The sequence below is a fragment of the Cupressus sempervirens genome, chromosome 1 (genome assembly GCF_028749045.1).
Source record: "Cupressus sempervirens isolate cs-2001-9-10 chromosome 1, ASM2874904v1, whole genome shotgun sequence".
Classification (NCBI taxonomy): Eukaryota; Viridiplantae; Streptophyta; class Pinopsida; order Cupressales; family Cupressaceae; genus Cupressus; species Cupressus sempervirens.
The window spans coordinates 513,165,614-513,178,071 of NC_143118.1; the positions used below are offsets into that span (position 1 = coordinate 513,165,614).

At 33.0% G+C, this 12,458-nt stretch overlaps 2 pseudogenes; one reads left to right on the forward strand and one right to left on the reverse strand.

The window, feature by feature from the left end:
• Positions 1-465: 465 nt before the first annotated feature.
• On the reverse strand, positions 466-5,153 carry LOC149578485 (65-kDa microtubule-associated protein 3-like; annotated as a pseudogene).
• A 3,960-nt stretch (positions 5,154-9,113) lies between these two features.
• On the forward strand, positions 9,114-12,247 carry LOC149578486 (type I inositol polyphosphate 5-phosphatase 4-like; annotated as a pseudogene).
• Positions 12,248-12,458: the final 211 nt, after the last annotated feature.

Consider the following 12,458-nt stretch of genomic DNA (forward strand, 5'->3'; position numbering starts at 1 on the left):
AGAAAATATATATCATCTTGATTGTTATGCAATCATAATTATTTTGATCTGAACCATACTGTATATGCATTTGGAATTAAGAATCATTCAAATATTACTTTAATACAAGAAATTGTTTCTATATTCATTGAATTGTGAAGAATTCAAGTAGTATCTCGTAATCAGAAACATAAGGAAATTACAACCACCAAATTATGTGACTAAGAAGTGAGTCTGCAAAGTCTATAGTTGCTCATTTTACTATAGACAAAATTTTCCTAAGAAGCTTTACCCCAGTCAAGAATTGATACTCCAATGACACATACTCACAACCACTAGTTTTCTGTCCACCAGGGTCCCTGCCAATATTTGAAGGTTGCATATGATGCATGACTACTACTAGGATTTTCTCCACAAAAAGAAATTCATGTTGTCATGAAAGCTATTATCTAGTAACATCTTGGCAAATCTCGTGCCTCTAAAAATCTAATGATGTCTGTATATGTCGGATCCCAATTGTGACGGTCGCAAATAACACATTACATATCTTCCTAGAATGTTCTTGATAGGAAGAGATCCCCTGTTTTAAAATAAGACAAATCAGAGTCAATCCATTTAAAAGTCAGATATACAAATATAGGCGGCACACAGTCTATTAGAAACTTAAGCTTCCACTCTACTTACCAAACATGAGAGTCACAGTTGTTGTTCTGGTTATCGCCCATCACAAAAACATAGCCATGAGGCACATGCTGCAAATGGATATAACATTAAAAGTAGACATTTTAGTTAACTTTTTTATTGATTGTGTAATCAATGAATATAAAAAGGATATGTGATGTGTGAAACCTCTATCTTTATCGAACACATTCACACAATCAGCAAGGTTATATTTTTAATTAGTTCAATGTTTGGTTTGATATGAAATTTCAAAGTCTGGAAGGAATTACTTTGGTAAGAAGCAGAATTCTGATTTGCTTGAGAACATCCACAATCAGAATCAGAACTACAAGGTTCTAGTGATGAATCTTTTGGTCCATCCAAGCTATATGGTGAAAAACTTGTATAGATGTCATAGATGTCTGAGTAAACAATAGTTGATCCTGGCAGTGAGCTCTCCAAGTTGGAGAGAGCAGGTGCCCAATTTCTGTTGAAGTAGAGTGATGCATCATTTATTCTTACATTGCATGGCCTCCCTGCCATAGCAAGAAATGTTCTATTTTAAGGTGAACATCCCAAGATCGACAGCCCTGCTACTATGAACTTTCTGGCTCCAGCATTGTACAGATCCTAGGACAGTTACTATTAACATTTCCTATATTGAAGAAATAACTAACACCCCAATCAGCATTCCCTGTAGCCAAGTAGTAAATTGCATTGCTTACAATACTCGAAGCACTCTTTACCCCAACAATGGTTGTTATTTGAGATGTATATTTCCTAAAATATTGTACTTGCTTCCACAATGCTCGTTTAACAATACCTACACCAATCAGCAGACACCAAAGAACCAGCAAATTCAGAGCCAGATGTTACAAACACATTGCAGAGCTAAGTCTTATATGACAAAGCATTATCTACAAAATTTGTGTTGGGTTCGTTTAACAGAATTTGGAAAGACTTTAGCAAGAATATGATAAGGACCAGACTTTTGCAAGAATGGGACCAGACTTTGGGCTTGCTAATGAAGAATTTGATAACATAGTACTCAACGAAAAATTCCTGCAAAATATATTCTTTCAAAAGAAATTTTGACCAGAAAGGCACCTGATAAGCTGAAGGTTCAAGACAAAATTTTGTAGGAAGATCAGAGTGGAAGACACCACTTTCAAGACATTCAACATGGCCTCCAATATATGTTTCACTCTGAAGTAGATGCCCATTGTAAAACTTTTCTGGTTCAGATTGATGCTTGTTGGAACAAATGATGTTTGCCTTGAATACCTACAAAGGTTCATACATTAATAAAAATCCAACAATAATACATGCATGTATCATATCCCTGTTGGATTCATGCATAGCATTAGATAAAAGCATCGTACTATTGTAAATATAGAATTGACTATTTGTTATATTGTATACCTTGTTATAATCCTCTAGCCAGACCTCCTCTTCACATGCAAATATCCATTTTTCAACTTTCTCAAGGATTTCCTTCCTGCTAAATGCCTCTTCTTTAGTCAAAGCAATCTGTTCTTCAACAGTTTCAAGAAGTACTGATGGATCAACCAACCCTGAAAACATTAAGAGATGAAACCAAAATCACATCAGTTGTCTGAGTGAAAATAGATATCTTTGGTTATATTCTAACATAAGAAGCAAAACAAGCAGTGCCAAAAATTTACCAAAATCCAAGGAGGCAATTGCTTCATCCATAGCAATATTACTTTCTGAAAAAAGATGAGTTCTTCTACAAATTTCTTCCAACTATGTTCGCTTCTTTAGAACAAGTTCCTTCATCTTGCTTCCTTTCAGCTCCTCTAGCCTTGCAACCTCTGCTTCAACCTGCAGAATCATAATCATATTACATATACAAAAAGAAAAAGTGAGCTTACATGCACAAGAATGACATCAATATCTGCAAACATCAGATTGGATATAGGTCAACCTGCATACATTTTCAATGAATTCCTCTAACAAAGAATTGGGAGAGCAAATTTCATGCTCTGAAGCTGCAATATTACAAGTAACACTCTGGAACATCAGTTGCTCTTCAACAGGTGTGTCCATTAAATTCCAGAGTTCAACCATAGTAGTAGCCAAATCTTGAAGCTGTAAACATCCGTAGTAGAAGAGTTTTAGCACTAACACAGATCAATAAACACACAACTTGCACAAAACAATACAAAAAAATAAAATAAGTTGTGTAATTAAAACAAATGCCCTATAAAAGAACTTACCTTTTGCATTCTATTTCTTTTTTCTTCTCGCAATCTATGAATTGTCATTGCTAGTCTTTCAATAATATCATCACTAATGCTCTTTGCCTGTTTTGACTCATCCAAGCTTGGATGCACTTCTTTCATAGTGTATGAGAAATCTATGCCAAGGACCGAGCATAATTCATGAAGGGTATTACAATACTCAATTACTTTGAATAAGCGATTATTCTGGGGTAAAAACAATAGAGAGTGAGAACAAGGAAATGTGGAACAGAGACAATGAATGTAATAAAGGTGTCAGGACACATTAAATGAAATGATGTGGTAATCAAGAGGAAGTTTATGGTAAATTAAGACAAAGCATAAGTAGGTTGACATATACAGTTTAAGAAATGGTATTTTGACACATCTTATGTTATTAGCCATCAAAATTCATCAAATGTTAGCAAAAAATAAATGAAAAAAAACCAGTCTAGCGTCTGAAAAAAAGCCCCTCATAAATGAAAAATAGACATCAATGACAACTACCTCATAATATGTTTTCAAGCCAGAATCAGATAAGAATAACTAGGGTCACATATTAGAACTTTATATGCAATCTAGAGAATAAATATTTTAAAAGGATCTCTACATATAAAACAAGACTTCAAACATTCAGTAAGATGGGAGAGTGAAGAAAGCATTAAAAGCCCCTCATAAATGAAAAATAGACATCAATGACAACTACCTCATAATATGGTTTCAAGCCAGAATCAGATTAGAATAACTGGGGTCACATATTAGAATTTTATATGCAATCTAGAGAATTAATATTTTAAAAGGATCTCTACATATAAAACAAGACTTCAAACATTCAGTAAGATGGGAGAGTGAACAAAGCATTAAGATTAAAGCAACGTGTTGCTGAAAAGTAGGGAACTGTGAATTAACAGCAGGAAAAACTGATTGAACTGCAATGATTACAATTGATCTCACGAGTAATAATATTACCCCATACTTGCAAACAATAATTCTATATCGCAGATTGGCCATTGGACTGAAGAAAGTCTGAATCCCTTAAAATCACTGACATAACATAACAAAGCCTAGATGTTTGAGCAAAATATGAAATGAACTAGTCATAAAATCCTTACTTTCTCCTCTTGAAGTGCTTGGAGTTGCCTCTGGTATTCTTCAAGCTTTCTTACAGATAAATCACTATAGTCTACACTAACAACAGAAGGATTGAGCTGCATATATCCAGTAATTTCATTTGAAATCCTTTGAATTTGTGTCTTAACATCCACAATCTGCTTAATCTGGTCTTCCTTTCTCCATCACATTTCTTCCAAGTGTGGAGTAATAGCTTTGAGTTGTTCCTTCAAGCTGCCTGGCTTTCTTTCTCCCTACATAATCAAAGTGTGTGCACATGTTCCGCTTCAAAAAAATTTCATAAAAGGTAATGATACAAAGACTCATAAATTCCATTAAGCCAGAGTGGTCTGAAGAGTCTCTCATAATGTGTTTAGGAGATTGTTTATCTATAATAATTAAGTAAGAAACATTGTATTGAATCTTACAGCAAGTTATTACTGAACCTGCTTGAGCAGAGGGCAATCTCCAAGCGCTGAAATTATGGAAGCAAGCTCTGATTCATAATCTGCTATCATCTGATGAAGCTGAGCCCTCGATCAGTTTGCTTGATCCACTTTGCATGTGTATACCTCCAAACACTCTTGTTCGAGCTGAAGCAACATTTTATCTCTTTCATCATCCGGTTCCCCTATTTCATCCCATATCAACTGAAATCAACCAACTGCTAGTTAATATCTCACCCAAATCTCTTTTAGGCTATTAAAACATTATGATTCATAAGCTTCATTATGTTATCATCATCATAGATATCATTAATACCCAAAAAAATAAACCCGTGTAAATCTGCAAATTCTTTTATCAGAAACATATTTCGATTGAAAGGAAATAGACTCAAAAAGTAAAAGAAATTCAGCAAGGCCAATAGACTTTAAGATACAATTCTCCAGTGGGAAAACTAGCATGAATTCAACTAAAATAAGCACACAATTTATCCATTTTGTCAACAAAAAGAAAGAATCTCATATAAAACAATTTTACCTACAGCTCGTATAGAAGAGAACCACAAGTTGTTTCCAAATGGTATAGATGATCCCGTTGCATGCTTGACATTTTGAATACGCTACTAGGTGATTCCAAACTATTCTATATCTGCCAACAATAGCAGCTTTATTAGATCAGGAATTTATGTAAAATAGATTTAAACATTTGTAAAATATGAAACCCTACTTAATTTGATTTCCATGAAAAGATTCTTATTGTCAGGCCTAGACTTTCAGGTCTGGAAAAGATAAATGCTTGGTAATATTAATTTGCCGCCAAATACTTGCATATTTCTGATTCATTGTCTATAGCTTAAAACATGAATACATCTACTAAACAAAATACAAATCACTCAACAAATTTGAATGTGGTAGAAGAGTGATCAACAACACAATGAATCGAGTCTATAGGTTTGTGGCATTGACAACACTTGCTGGTTTGAGAAGAGATTCAAAAGGAGGTCTGGTTGAGGATGCATTTCAATAGCAAGCAAGAGCGAAGACATGATGCATGCATCACTCTGATGAAAAGACTGGCAATGAATAACATGCAAACATATGCTTATTTTATAAACTTCAATGAAATCTATTTTCTCCTAATCAGATCAAAAGACTACAAGACATCACTCAAGGCATTCGCATCATGATCTTAGCCAAATTATAGGAAGTCATTGTAATCAAATTACTTTCTTTCAATATAATGGGAGGAATCTCCTTTCACAGCAATTCACCAAAAACAAAAAAACTCAAAACATGTAGAAAACAAAAAGTAGAGAATGCCATTTAAAGAAATTTTTCAGTGTGTTGAAGAAAGCTGGTAGGCAATACGGTACAGAACTAGATTAAACATATACCCACCATTTTAATCTCAAACAAGACATCCACTGAATTGTTATCCTATCTTAAAACAAAATCAAGATTCATGAAACTACCAATTTAAAAGGTTCCTAGTGCATTCTATCCATTAAGCAAAGTGCAACTTGAGATAAAATTGTTTGAAAAGTAACCTTCTAGAACACGTGTAAAATGAAACATACACTTTCTGCCAAGTTTGGATCAGGGATGTTCTACTTCTAGATGAAGAGGTTCTGCAAGTCTAAAATAAAACTGCAGCTCCAAAATCAATGACAATTTTTCTGTTTATAGTGTTACTGCTGCCACAAACATAGGAAATATACATAAGAATATTCCCACTATTTAGAAACATCAAGATAGTAAAACACGAGATCTTGAAGGGAAAAGAAGAGGAGGTTCATAGAATTAAAATTACAATTAACGAAAAAAAATCATTTTGGCATAAATGTGAAAAAGGAAAACTCGCACAGTCTAAGCCAAGGATAAATTCCATTTTAATTTCAGGTTGGGCATAAAATGCATTCACCAAGCACAAATGATTAAATAATATCTGGAGCAAGTCTTGATCTATTTCTCTAAATTTAAGCTCCTTCTAAACATAATATAGAAACTCTAACAAAAAGCTATTTAACTATTAGAAGTTATAGTGTTTTGATAGATAGAACTAGCACCTTTAGGCCCTGGCTACCTTGTGGTAGATAACTGTCATGCTTGACCCAAGCAAAACAATCTAGGTGGCATGCTAATTTAGCATGACATTCACCTTGAATTTTATCACAATGGAAGCCAAGTTCCTGCAGTCAACCAACAGTAATATCAGAATGATACAGTATCTTCACATAATGCAAACAACTTTAGGATAATGATTTATTGGAGATGAAAACTTATAAGCAGCCAAACACAAATTAACAAATCACTTTGATAGGGTCCAGGTGAGAAATTGCAAAACCTTCTCCTATTTGAAAACATAAATTAAACTTGAATTTTAAACTATATTAGTTTTCATGAATAAGGGGACTAGGTAAATAGCATTAGAGTGCCAGTCTCAAATAACAATCAACTGGAAATGATATAGGAAGAGTTGTTCCTAGAGCAAGAGAATAAAATAAATCAAAAGAGAGAAATATACATACAACATTTTAAGTTTTAATTTTAATATTAATTCTATCCAAACATAGGAAAAGTTAATTCTAAAGCTCGCACAAGTCCCAGCTAAAAATATTTTTTGTAAAATAGACTTAATTAATGGGGTCGTGAGACTGAAGCCTAAGAAGCATCAATGCATTCAGACCTGGACAAATGAGGTAAGAAAAGAGTAAAACATTCTAACCATAATTGCAAAACTTGTTTAGTACTCACAAGCCAGATTGCTACGCGAGTTGTTATTAAATTCATGGTGATTCTTCCCTATTAAACTGATTTGGTAGTAGGGAAAAACACAATTTTTGTGCTAATACTTGTCCAAATCCACATTAAAACCTTTTTCTGCCTACAGTTTTTAAGAAAAACACTATTTTTCACTTCATTTCCAAACACAATTGGCAACTTAGTGTAATTAATCTTTCATATTTTACTTCATTTATTAATTTATGTTATCTTGGCCGTGCATTTCATATTTTATATTTCAGTATGTCAGCAACAAAGGGTTTTTTATCAACAAAAGTATGAATAATATTTTGTCACATGATTGTCCTAAGGTCAAATGGAATAAGTAATGGAATATACTTCTCTATACATAAGAACATAACAAACAATAATCTATTAAATAAAGAAATATCAACTTTCATGAATTTAAGATATTAAAATCTCAATTCTTATAATTTCAATTTCAATACATTGCTTACTTACAAATAATTTTTTTACTTTTAAATACTTTATAGAAATTATTAACTCCATTCAAAGTAAGAGATGCTTCTAACATGCACCATCAAATTTCAAATTTTAAATTGGGCAGCCATTATTCTTCCCATAAAATATGATTTCTATCAACTTTTAGTAGTTACTAAATTTCAATATAAAATCAAATGTCAATATGATACTTCCACATGTCAATTTCTAAGCTAAAACATGATTTCATAACGTTTGCCCCACTCAACCTATTCCTCAAACTTTTAGATCTTAAACTATAAAAAATCCACGAAAAGAGAAGCTCGGTGTAACCATGTGATTAGTTCAAATCATACTTTAAAATACAGAATACTTTTTATAAATTGTTGGCCATGTAAACCTTGACATTCCAACTAATAAGTCAAAATCATTCTTCTCCATTGACAAAGCTTTCTATGTCTGGTCTTTTGGTTGGTTGTCAAAATAGTGGTTCTCCATTCTTATTTACAAATATATTTCTTCTTAGCTGTGACGTCAGCCCATAGCTAAGCAGAATCTTTGTAAATAAGAAAAACGTTTCCATCCATTCTCTGCTATCTATATAAAAGAGTGGTAGGGTTGCTAAACTCTTAAGACCCACATTTCTGGCTACATCATCATTCTATTCAACTTGTCTCTACCAATGGATGAAGAGAAGAATAAGGCATGTTTCACCAAAACACTCTTTTAACATTACCATATACATTGATCGACCCATATTTTGTAGACAATGAAGTTGATTAAATGATCTTGCTTGGTTTTTTGTATGTGCAGTATTCATGGCCGAAGTTGGTTGCCAGGAAATGGCTAAATATAAAGTCAAAACCTGAAAAGTTTCAAGTTGATGGATTTATTGAAGGTAATCCCATTCTCACAAGGAAGAATGTGCACCTAATTTTTATAATTGTGGTTTAGTTTGTCCTTGTTTTGGATGTTCATGGTCGTATTGCACTATTGCTTTTACTTTTGAAAACTTTCTAGCTTGCTTCAATGAAGTGTAGTTTATCCTAAGATATTTCAAATTCCTCAAGGAGACCTCTAATACAACAGATCAGTGCTCTTAAAAAAAGTTAATTTTTCTAGTATAAGGTCAAATATTTTGGTGCTCAAATCACTGTTTTGAAAACAATGATAAGTTGGGTGTTAATTTGATAACTTACCAAAAGACATCAACTCATTGGGAACCACTCTTTCCTGTCTTTGCATTGTTGTCAATTGTTATTAGATTTTCTAATGAGGGGAGGTCTATTTAGTGGCAAGTAGAATTCAAGTTTTCAAGGTTTCATACTTGATACAAATAAAAATGATAAGTTGGTACAATTAGATTTTGTATTAATCAACATTTTGAATCAGGTTCCATGATCCTATTTGTATATCTGAATTAGCACAACTGTAATTCTTACTACTTTTCTCGAACATGACCAAAAATTTGGTGACCAGACCTACATATGACACACTAGAAAGACATGAGCCATATATGTCTCAGGATACAAACATGCAAGATCTAAGGTATATCACTCATTAAAGTGGATTCAGATAAATTCAACTGAGATTTGATAAGGTGTTACTGTTTTGCCACTGCCTATAAAATCTTTTCTTCTAAAACACTGAGCTATCAATTTAACCCATGTTGCATTACAAGAAAAATATGACTTCAATTTGTTTTTTTGGGGTTGCAGGGTATTTGTGGGAGCATGGAATGTAGGAGGTGAAGTGCCCCATAGTGGCCTCAATTTGGATGAATGGGTATCATCAACTCTAGCAGATATCTATGTTTTTGGGTAAAAACAATATCCTCTCATCTCATTCCAATCAGTTGTATGAACAGAAAATGTGTTTACTCTTCTTTTTCTAGTCAATTGGGTTTCAATTCATGGGTAAGTCATTTTGTTAGGTGCATACAGGTAATCCTATTCCTGTTGGGCCAGGGTGATTCCTCCTTTGGTTGAGTGTTCATCCAATCTTTTGATTTTCTTAGAAGTGGCCCTTGATCAACTATCTTCTAGAGATTATCAAGTGGAATCTCATCTCACTATCTTTAATTGCAAGTGTAGTATAACAACTGTGCTTGTGTAGTGTGCATTTGAGGTCTAAAAATAAATAGCTTTCATTTTACTTTTTTCAGTTTGATTACCCCAACATGCCAGTTAGTTGATTTTATTGCATGCTGACCATCAATAGCTAACAATAAAAAAATCAAATACAAACTTCACAAGCATAGATAGCAGCTGCCAAAAGACTGAATTTCTTGGATAAAAACCTGAGTCAGACTAATCAAAAGCTTGGTGTCTAAACAAAAAAGATATCATGAATGAAGTGTATATTGAAAAATGTTGGCAATAGGAGCTGTATTAAATGTAATTAGCTTGTTGTCAATCAGTTTCCATTAGGAACAGCAGCTTTCTCCTAAATAATGTTCTATTGCATTTTTTCTACTGTTCATTTTTATAGTTTAAAAAATAACTGCTTAAACTTAGAAAATTATAGATTGCACCGGCAAAACTAAGTTCTCAATCTCAAAATCTGAACCTTGTTCTCAAAAACTTGGAATCTAAGCATTCAATATAATGATAGAGCAACTAATAAATTATGAAATTCCATGAACCTTAAGCAGTGTCTTCCATAATGGGAATCTTAGTCACATAAAGCCATCAATTTGTGGATAAAAAGGAAAAAGCTAAAAGTCATGGTAATACTCTTAAAAAATGATAGAAACATCACTGATTAAGGCTTCACAATCCCTGAATCCCATATTTTACAAAACCTCTCTTTCAAAAGTAAAGGATCCATTTAATTGCATTTAGTTACTACGTCATATACATACATAACTAAAACTTTCAAAAGATACCCATTTTAACATTTAATTATTAGTCTATTTATGCTTAATGCATTTGTTATCAAAATTAATTATTTTTATATAACTTATAATTTATATATAATGAATATATTTATATAATTAAAAATCAACTAACTAATTGTTCTCTCCAAACCACTGAAAGTGAAAGATATTCATCGAACATCAAAAAAGAAGTCTTCCCATGACCTTTTCATTTATTGATATTGATATTATCTCCTCTCAGAGAAGATGTTATATTCCTTAGTTTTAACCCCCTTTTTTGGATATCTCAATTGTTTTTGTAGGTTTCAGGAAATTGTGCCATTAAATGCTGGGAACATATTGGGTATAGAAGACAATGGTCCTGCTGCAAAATGGTTAGCCCTTATTCGCCATACATTGAACAAAGATAGAAATCAAAGCATCAGTTTTACATTTTGTAGAAAGGATGGGTCAATATCTTCAGAGGATCAAATTTACAGTTTTGATTCTGATTTTGAGGGTTCTCAAGGGCATAATAATTTTGCTCCATCTGGGTCACTTTCATCAAAAGATGAAAGTTCATTCAGTGGGAGAGATTCACCATATTCTCTTTACCGTAGCCCAATCTCATACAGTTCTTCATCAGAAAGATCCTCATCCAACTTGGGTGAGATGAATTACAACTTTAATTCAAGTGGGCCAAATTATTGCTTGGCAGCTAGCAAACAGATGGTTGGCATTTTTCTGTGTGTTTGGGTGCGTAGTGATCTGAGAAAACATGTCAGAGATATAAAAGTTTCTTGTGTTGGTTGTGGGCTAATGGGCTACCTTGGAAACAAGGTATAATTAGAAAACTTGTTTCATGTTTTCCACACTATTCAAATGAACTATTATTGTAGGGAATAGTTCATTTCAAGATTTTAAAAATTGTTCAATATTCTTGTATCTAAGATTACTCATACTCTAGAGGAATACCTATTTAACAAATATTTTACTTGTTTATAGGGCTCTATTTCGATCAGCATGCTATTCAATTAGACAAGCTTCTACTTTGTTTGTAGCCATTTGACATCAGGAGAGAAAGAAGGTGATGAGATATTGAGGAATTCTGATGTGAGGGAGATAATGAAGAAGACCCACTTTCGCCAAACAAACAAGATTCTCTCACAGAAAACCCTAGAGAGAATTTTGGAGCATGAGTAGGTTTTAATATTGTATCCTTATACTCCCAAATAGATATTGAATAACTCAATACCATTAAATTTTTAAAGAAAAAGCAAATGAGAAAACTTCATATGAGATCTTACAATTATCTATAATAATTTATAACAAAGGTTTAGGTAATATGATGTCTGTCTGATTTGGTTCTATATTTTCTTTCCTTTTGCAGTCGAATTATTTGGCTTGGAGATTTGAATTATCGTCTTGCACTCCATTATTCTGATAGTAAACAACTCATGGGAGAAAACAACTGGGAAACTCTATTCGGAAAAGATCAGGTAGATACATAATCTATGGCATTGGATTGAAATGCCAGGGTTTGGATTAATTTTATGACCCAAATCATAAAAAATTCATTCTTAATGAATAATTCTATTGAACATTCATAGATGTGCTAAGATTTTATTGAAACTTTTTTTCAAAAATCTTTTTTTCTGTATATTCAGTGGGATCTGAATATCCAAGGGCGTGCAGTAAGGTGTCTTAGACTTGGCTCCTACTCATGGCCATGATGGATTTGATTCGAGGTAAGTCTTTCGAACCCAAACTGTGGTCTTCGAGCACCAATATTTAAACAGGAGTTAACAAAAAGAAAACAAACTTTGAAAAATATAATGTTACATTCTTCCTCCTTGAAATTTAAAGGCATCTATTGGTTCATTGGAAGAAACAGAAGTTTGAAGCTTAACAAATGACAAACTAGGGCACGCCCATGGCTTCCAC